The sequence below is a fragment of the Rhagoletis pomonella genome, unplaced genomic scaffold (assembly GCF_013731165.1).
Source record: "Rhagoletis pomonella isolate Grant_MI unplaced genomic scaffold, Rhpom_1.0 Rhpom_scaffold_04397, whole genome shotgun sequence".
Taxonomy (NCBI): domain Eukaryota; kingdom Metazoa; phylum Arthropoda; class Insecta; order Diptera; family Tephritidae; genus Rhagoletis; species Rhagoletis pomonella.
Genome location: NW_023462947.1, coordinates 1 through 8,036, shown reverse-complemented (window position 1 = coordinate 8,036; position 8,036 = coordinate 1). Strand labels below are relative to the sequence as shown.

At 33.8% G+C, this 8,036-nt stretch overlaps 1 long non-coding RNA gene across 1 annotated transcript; it reads right to left on the bottom strand.

Moving 5' to 3' along the window:
• Positions 1–1,561: 1,561 nt before the first annotated feature.
• Positions 1,562–2,268, bottom strand: LOC118754685. The gene is made up of 2 exons (XR_004994930.1): positions 1,980–2,268; positions 1,562–1,803 (listed from the first exon to the last, which is right to left on the bottom strand). It is a non-coding gene; the product is annotated as an uncharacterized LOC118754685 (long non-coding RNA).
• Positions 2,269–8,036: the final 5,768 nt, after the last annotated feature.

Below are 8,036 nucleotides of genomic sequence, written 5' to 3'. Positions count from 1 at the left end.
CAATCAAAGAATTCCGGGTCAGCGCAGTCTTTTGACGAACCATTTTCAGATACACAATATCAGTGAATAATGTTTTTATTATGGCTTTACAACAAAGGTGGACAATTTTTGCTCGCGAGCAACGCCAGCACTGCAGTTCGTATACGTATACAGAAGCAAAGCAGCGAATTTCGATTCAGTCTACTTGCAGATTTCACCAAGATAACATCACGCTCGGCTGTTGATTGTTTTTCTTCGTAATCTTAGCACACGCGTGCCACATTTTTCGGAGGAAATTTACAAAAACCCCACAATGTCCTACGTATTTTTAATATAAGAAACCGAATTTTTCATGCCGTGTGAATTTATAATATAAAATGGGCCGCTTGCTGATTAACGTTCACTACATAATTTAAAATTTCTATAAAAAGGGCACAATTTGCATACTTTAGTTTCGAATTTTTTTTTCTTTAAATCGATAGAGAAATGCAAATGCCCAAAAATACTTAATGAATAATATTTTTAAGTTGTACTCTATTTTTAGGACTAAACACTTATTTATATGAAAATAATAAAATCTAAACACCGTAACGATCTGGCCGGCCAGCATTTTAAAGATTTGATTCTAACAAAACGGTGCCCAGGTATTAAACAAATTTGTTACCAATTTAAATTTTACAAGTACTAAATTTTTTGTATGTAAAAGTTTCTATAAACTTATAGTATTAGTAGCTTAAACTTCCAAGATTCACTATTCTACTATACGTATAAGCAAATAGACATTAGAACATTTATATAAAATGTGGCAACCATAAATGAGCGCGACGCACTAATACCACGACAAAATCACACTGTGTTAGTGTGCCCAGCATTGCTTTACAAGATCTAATGCAATATTAACGGCTTAGGCTTTTTGGAGATATCGCTGTCAAAATTTTCAAATCTTTGAAACTTTCGCCGGATGACAAAATTCTTAAGAGTAGCCGATTGCCGCTGATGGGATGTAATCGCGTCACTCATGAAGGTATCCATATTTTGTATTGAAGGCTCCAACTTCGACAGGAGTTCCTGATAGTTTCCATTATTCATCCTTAAAAACATTTAATTTTCTACAGATATTTTTTTTTTCATTCCCTAAGAACGATTACAACCAAATTATGTTTGAACAAACTTAAAACAAGAAAGAAGTTATAAACAAAAACGTGACGCACTCCTTATAGGTACGCATATATGTAAGTAACCAGCGCTGGAAATTCGAACACATGCTGATTATTATAAACAATTATATCGGTACCTTAATACACAAAGGCCCTAATAAACAGATTTTTCGAAACTGCGTTTTGCACAGATTTTGGAAGGAAAATTTTAAAGTGTTAGTACCAAAAACAACGGAGATAAATGCCACTTTTTAAAAATCCCTACCTGTTTTTGACACTCTTTTGATACTGTTTTTGGCTTCTCCTGTAGCTCTCCTAAAAAATTTGTAGGTTATGGCCTTTGTGAATTAAGGTAACGTTAAGCTAAAGTTCTACGAAATATATATGCATATTATCGGTGCATTTAAAATAGTTTAACCAATGAATAGCTTGTATGCAATTGCAATTTTATTAGAGGGGAAATGTTTAAAAAGTAAATAGCTAATGGATTTTAATATATCCAATCGACCGGTACCCACTGCTCTTCATGGCTCATTTGGTCTAGTACTTTTACCACTTGTTGAAAGGTACTGTCAAAGTTCTCATTTACAATAACCATGTCGAAATACTTCGCATACCGCCGTTGAACAAACGAGCTTTCCTCCACTGTAGCAATCAAATCATCTTCCTGAAAAAAAAAAACTCGTTCAATTTCTATGCTTAAAAAATAAACACAAAAGTGCTTCTGAATATATAGGTACAATATTAACTCTTTAAATAAGAAGATTTATCCCTAGCGCCCTTACATATGAGGCGGCATTATTTTTTAAGTCAGACGGATTTTGTTAAAATATTATGTCATACCTACGATTCGCTTCAAATTTTTTTAACGGGTTCTATAAGCTGAGGATTTTTTACAAGCTGTTATTTAAGTTACTCATCCCGCGCAAATTTCCAATCGATTTTAAACTAACTTTCGACAAGCTAGAGACTTGAAATTTTCAGCATAGTTCCGATCACGATGACAATGCAATTTAAAATATAAATGAATTCCCTAGATGGTGCAGGCGTCTTGATATAAAGGTGCTCTAAACACTGTAGCTGCCGGCGCAAGTAAATAAATAGTATATTATAGGCGAACCTGCAGGCGAAAAAATTTCAGTTAGTGCAATGTGCTTCTTCTGAATACTTTTAAGGCGATGTGGATAATGCTAAATAGTCTTGTGCCATGGGTTGGTATAGGTAAAAGGAAAATAATTGATAAATAAACGGGAACAAAAACCTTTATTATTGAGCTTTGTACCACGATTGTTTATCAGAAGAAATGGAAAAAGCAACAAAGTGGAAGCGGTAGAAGTTATAGCAGTTATTTCGGATCTCACCACATCTTCTCATCAGACTTTTTTTTTTAGACCTCAGCAGATATCGTACCCGCATATCGATGTGCAAAGTCCCAAGCGCTAACCCCTGAGCTATGCACACCCCGTAAACGCTTGTTGCTAATTCATTTCCTTATTCAACCTACTGCTATCAAGTGAAGCTGATTTACCGCAATTTACACTTCACAGCATGGTTGTTATTCTTAATTCCATACATGACATAGGAAGGCCCATCACAAACTATTAATTTGTCAATTCTATTGTGGCTAATTAATATTTATTTCAATAGTGTTATTGAGCTTTATACCACGATTGTTTATTAAGAAAAATGGAAAAAGCAACAAAGTCTAAGCGGTAGCCTAAAACTATACTATGGATCTATTTCATGTATGGAATTAACAATACAACCATGCTGTCAAGTTTAAATAGCGGCAAATCAGCTTCACGTGATACATAGTAGTACGTTGAATGAGGATATGAATTAGCAACAAGAGTTTACGGGGTGTGCATAGCTCAGAGGATAGCGCTTCTGACTTTGTACATCGATAATGAGGGCTCGGTCCCCGCTGAAGTCTAGAAAAAAGAAGTCTGATGAGGAGATGTGGTGATCTCAGAAATAGCTGGTATAACCTCTACCGCTTAGACTTTGTTGCCTTTTAAATTTTTCCTAATAAAAAATCGTGGTACAAAGCTCAATAACGTTATTGAAACAAATATTAATAAGCCACAATAAAATTAAAAAATAAATAGTTTGGGATGAGTGTGCCTGAAACTATACTATGGATCTATTTCATATATGGAATCAACAATAACAACCATGCTGTCAAGTTTAAATAGCGGCAAAACAGCTGCACTTGGTAGTAGTAGGTTGAATAAGGAAATGAATTAGATACAAGAGTTAACGGGATGTGAATATGCTCAGGGGTTAGCGCTTCTGATTTTGCACATCCATAATACGGGTTTGATCCCTGCTGAAGTCTAGAAAGAAGTTACAAAAATTTTAATGTCATGTACAATCGTCTTACAGCGTACATACATATGTATGTAGTTAACTTACATCAGAGCTGTCAAGTAATGATTATAAATTGTAATGATTACCGATTTAATTAATTCTTTTTGTTAAATCTGCTAAATGATTAATTACCATTAGTTCCACCTTTAAATTAATAATTACCGATTACCATTAAAAATAATAAAAAATAATGGTATTTTTAGCCAATTGGAAGAAAAAAATCAAAAATAATCAATAAAACTAATGGGATTAGTTTTACAATAAAATTGATTTTTTTTATTATTTTTGATTATTTATAATTATGTACATTATCGCTCGGCCGCTGTGGTGTAGTGGTAAGCTCGGCCGCTGTGGTGTAGTGGTAAGCAGTGCGCGCTTCCACTCCACAATGCCTGGGTTCAAACCCTGGTCAAAGCAACATCGCAAAAATATAGAAAAAAGGTTTTTTCTTAACAGCGGTCGTCCCTCGGCAGGCAATGGCAAACCTCCGAGTGTATTTCTGCCATGAAAAACAGCTTCTCATAAAAATACAATCGCCGTTCGGAGTCGGCGTAAAACTGTAGGTCCCTCCGCTTTGTGTGACAACATCAAGGCGCACGACACAAATCGGAGGAGAAGCTCGGCCAAACACTAACATATGTGTAAGCGCCAATCTATTATTATTATTATTATATGTACATTATATTCTGTGAACATAAATATTCTTTCTTCTTTCAATACAACTTAAACAAACTGCAAGAAACGATAATATTGTAACAAAGAACATAATACATACATATATAGATATTATATACATAATACCTTACGTAATAACGTCTACTTATACAAACAAAAATTAAACAAACATATTCACTGGAATTACAAATTAGCATTAGCTTTTAATAATACCAAGTTTTCGAAAGAAAAGTCGGTTAAGGAATGGCGCCTGGGTGTATTTATAGTTCCCGCAGAAGAAAAAATCATTTCGACAGGGCCTGATGATGTTAATGGAGTATTGAATAGTATGGCAGTCTCTTTTAATAATTCATAGAATTTCCAAACTTCTACTCCCGTCTTTGAATCACTTAAATAACTGTAAATTTGACTTTGAATAAGATTCCTTATATCATTTTTATTAGGAGAACCCTGCTCAATACTCGAATCATCTTCATCATCGGAAATACAAAAACTCTTTTGCATTAAACACAACCACATATGTTCAAGGAATTCATTTACCATCATCATCGAAATTAAAAAAATTAGATCGTTTTGATATAACTTTACTTTTAGGATTATCAATCTTAAAAGAAAGTCTTTGATTTTGTATGTGGCTCACAAACTTAAGAATTTGACTGTATTATGTATGGGAGCGATGCAGTCTAATGTACATATATAAGGTCCATTCATTTGCAACCGAGCTACAGGTCGGTTGAAATATATGCGACCTGAAGAGTAGTATATGCATGATTTATATTTTAAATAAGTATATATATTACGCGTCGGCCGCTGTGGTGTGGTAAGCAGTGCGTGCTTTCACTCATCAGCACCTGGGTTCCAGCCCTGGTAAAAGCAACATCGCAAAAAAAATATAGAAAATGTTTTTTTTTTTTAACAGCGGTCGTCCCTCGGCAGGCAATGGCAAACCTCCGAGTGTATTTCTGCCATGAAAAACAGCTTCTCATAAAAATGACAACATCAATGCGCACGCCACATATCGGAGGAAAAGCTCGGCCAAACACTAACATATGTATAAGCGCCAATCTATTGTTATTATTATATATATTACGCAAATACCTCGCATAATTACTAATTTCTATTGTTTTTTGTGTCTAAATTTCGTTGAACTAATCACATGTTTATTGCCAGCTACCAGCAGAATTGCTTAAGTAGCTAAAAGGACATTTTACCCGAGTTGAGCGCTCTTTTGTCGCTCGCTTAAAAAAAAAATCAGCTATTATTTCATCGACATTTGAAATGCTTCTTTTCTCAACAATTAAATGATTTATTTTAATTAAAACTGTAAAATCCCCGAAAATCGGGGTGCTCCGTGGTCTAAAAAGTCTGCATATTTATTTACTCTAAAAACCACATGCATTTCTTTTGGTAGTTAACTTTAACTTGGCAATTGGGCAAGACCAACTGTACTCAATACGCCATGCGTTAAGCAATCCTCTTGCTAGGGTCTGACCTTGAGACTTATTTATTGTTATTGCGAACGCTACAATAATTTTGAATTGGCGTCGTTTAAATATAGAAGCAAGTGTTGATTCGCTGGGCTGTTATTTTATATGGGATAGTATAATTCGAGTCATATGTTTAAAGTCGGTGCTGATCTGATGACCTTCACATTAAAGATCCGATGAGCATAACAAATTAATTATTTATTTATAAAAATCAACTTAAACTAATTTTTTCGGTATATAATGGGTTTATTCGAAAGAACATATATTAACATTACCTTGTTGATGGTTTCTCGATCTATCGTAAGAAATGCCCAACATACGCCTTAAAGGCCTGAATAGTTAATAGATTGTTCGCATTATATCGGTCCTTCACGGCATGGCACAAAAAGTCTAAGGGCGTGAAATCGCGGCTCCGAGGGGGCCAATTGACTTCATCGAGACAGCTGATAACACAATTACCGAACTTTATCGCTCAAAATAAAAATCGAATAGACGGCAACCCTAACAAAAAATATTTTCAAACTAAAGTTTAATTAAAACTCTTTCTTTTTCCACTTATATTTTAATATTTCATTAAAATTGTGTAAAAGCTAAATAAATTAGGCTTTTCAAACAGGTGGCAACCTTCTGCGAAGCATTTGCAAACTGAAATCGTTTAAAGCTCTTTCGTCTGATACTTTGATAAATAATTCAATTACCCGAAGAATTAAATTGAATTTAATTTTTTTATCACCTGGCAACTCTCCTAAACAGTTCAGATATAAATCCTTCTCAAACCCATGAACGATTAAATCACCTCTTGTAGAATTTATTTAACTTAACTTATTTATTAACTTAATTTATTAAACTTAATAATTAATTTAAATTTAAACTCTCAACTCTCTTCCAACCATCAAACAAAATTGTGATGTTTAAACTGAAGATTTCTTAGCATTCTTTCGTTTAACACCCAATTTTAATACTGCATATAACTAAATTCGGCTTTTAATGCAGGTGGCAACCCTTTTCACAACATTTTCAAATTACTACCTTTTTAAATTCCTTTAGTCTGGACCCCTGTTGGGAAACATTTTGTAAATTTCCTATGTAATTTCCCTGTATAAAATTTAGTTTGATTTTTCAAACAGGGGCAACACTCTCACAGTTAAGAAGCAAAGCTTTTAATAACCATTTCGACTGATAGCTATGACAACTCTTTTCAAAAAGTAAACCCTCATTGCACATCTGCAACCAAGCCTTTTAATTTGAAACCTTATTTTTGAAAATCGAGCGAGGGATGGGGATATGATGGTATTGATTTATAAATAATCTCAACTTAATTTTTTAAAAGGTAGCCATTCTTCCCGGAAAAGTAAAAGCCTACTGCACATCTACAAATCAAGCCCTTTAATTTGATACCTCATTTTTAAAAATCAAACGAATGGTACAGATCTGATGACCTGGACAAAAAGTCCTTTCGCGTATATATATAGATATAGTTACATTCGACTTTTTAAACAGGTGGCAGCCCTTTTTAAAAGTAGTTCCGAGCTAAGATATTCTTAAATATTCTTCGTCTAGCATTGCGATACATATTTTAATCAACTGATGAAATAAGTTGAATTATATTAATTGAACATGTGGCAACTCCGCTAAATATAGTTCAGAAATAAAGATTTTTCAACCCGCCTTCGCTTAATACCCATATTTTAATAATTCATTTAACTTATTTAATTATTTGAATTTAATTTTTTAAACAGGTGGCAACCCTCTTCCAACACGTCAAAAATATTTTGTGTGTTCAAACTAAGGTCTTCTTAATATTCTTTCGTTTCACATCATTATTTTGACATTCCATATAACTTCTGGATAAGTTAATTAAATTCGACATTGCAAGAAGGTGGCAATCCTCTTCAAAATATTTTCAAACGGCCACCTTCTGAAGCCCCTTTGGTTATGCGCCCATTTGTTGAAACATATTTCTCCTAATTAATTGTCTTACTTCAAATTGAATTTAATTTTCTAAACAGGTGGCAAGCCCCTAAAGTTAAGTCAAGAAACAAATATTTTCAAAACCCTTTCCACTGATACCCATTTTGTAATAATTGATTTTTTTTTAGATAATTTGAATGAAATTTTTTAAAAGGTGGCAACTCTTTTGAAAAAAGTAAATCCTTGTTGCATATCTGCAGTCCAAGAGTTCTAATTTGACACCTTATTTTGGAAAATCAAACGAACGGTGCTGTTGTGACGGCATTGCTTATTATATAGTTTATATTCAATTGTTCTACAGGTGGCAACTCCTTTCGAAAAAATAAAAGTAGTTTGCACATCTACAGGCCAAGCGCTTTAATTTGACACCCCATTTTTGAAAGTCGAACGAACGGTG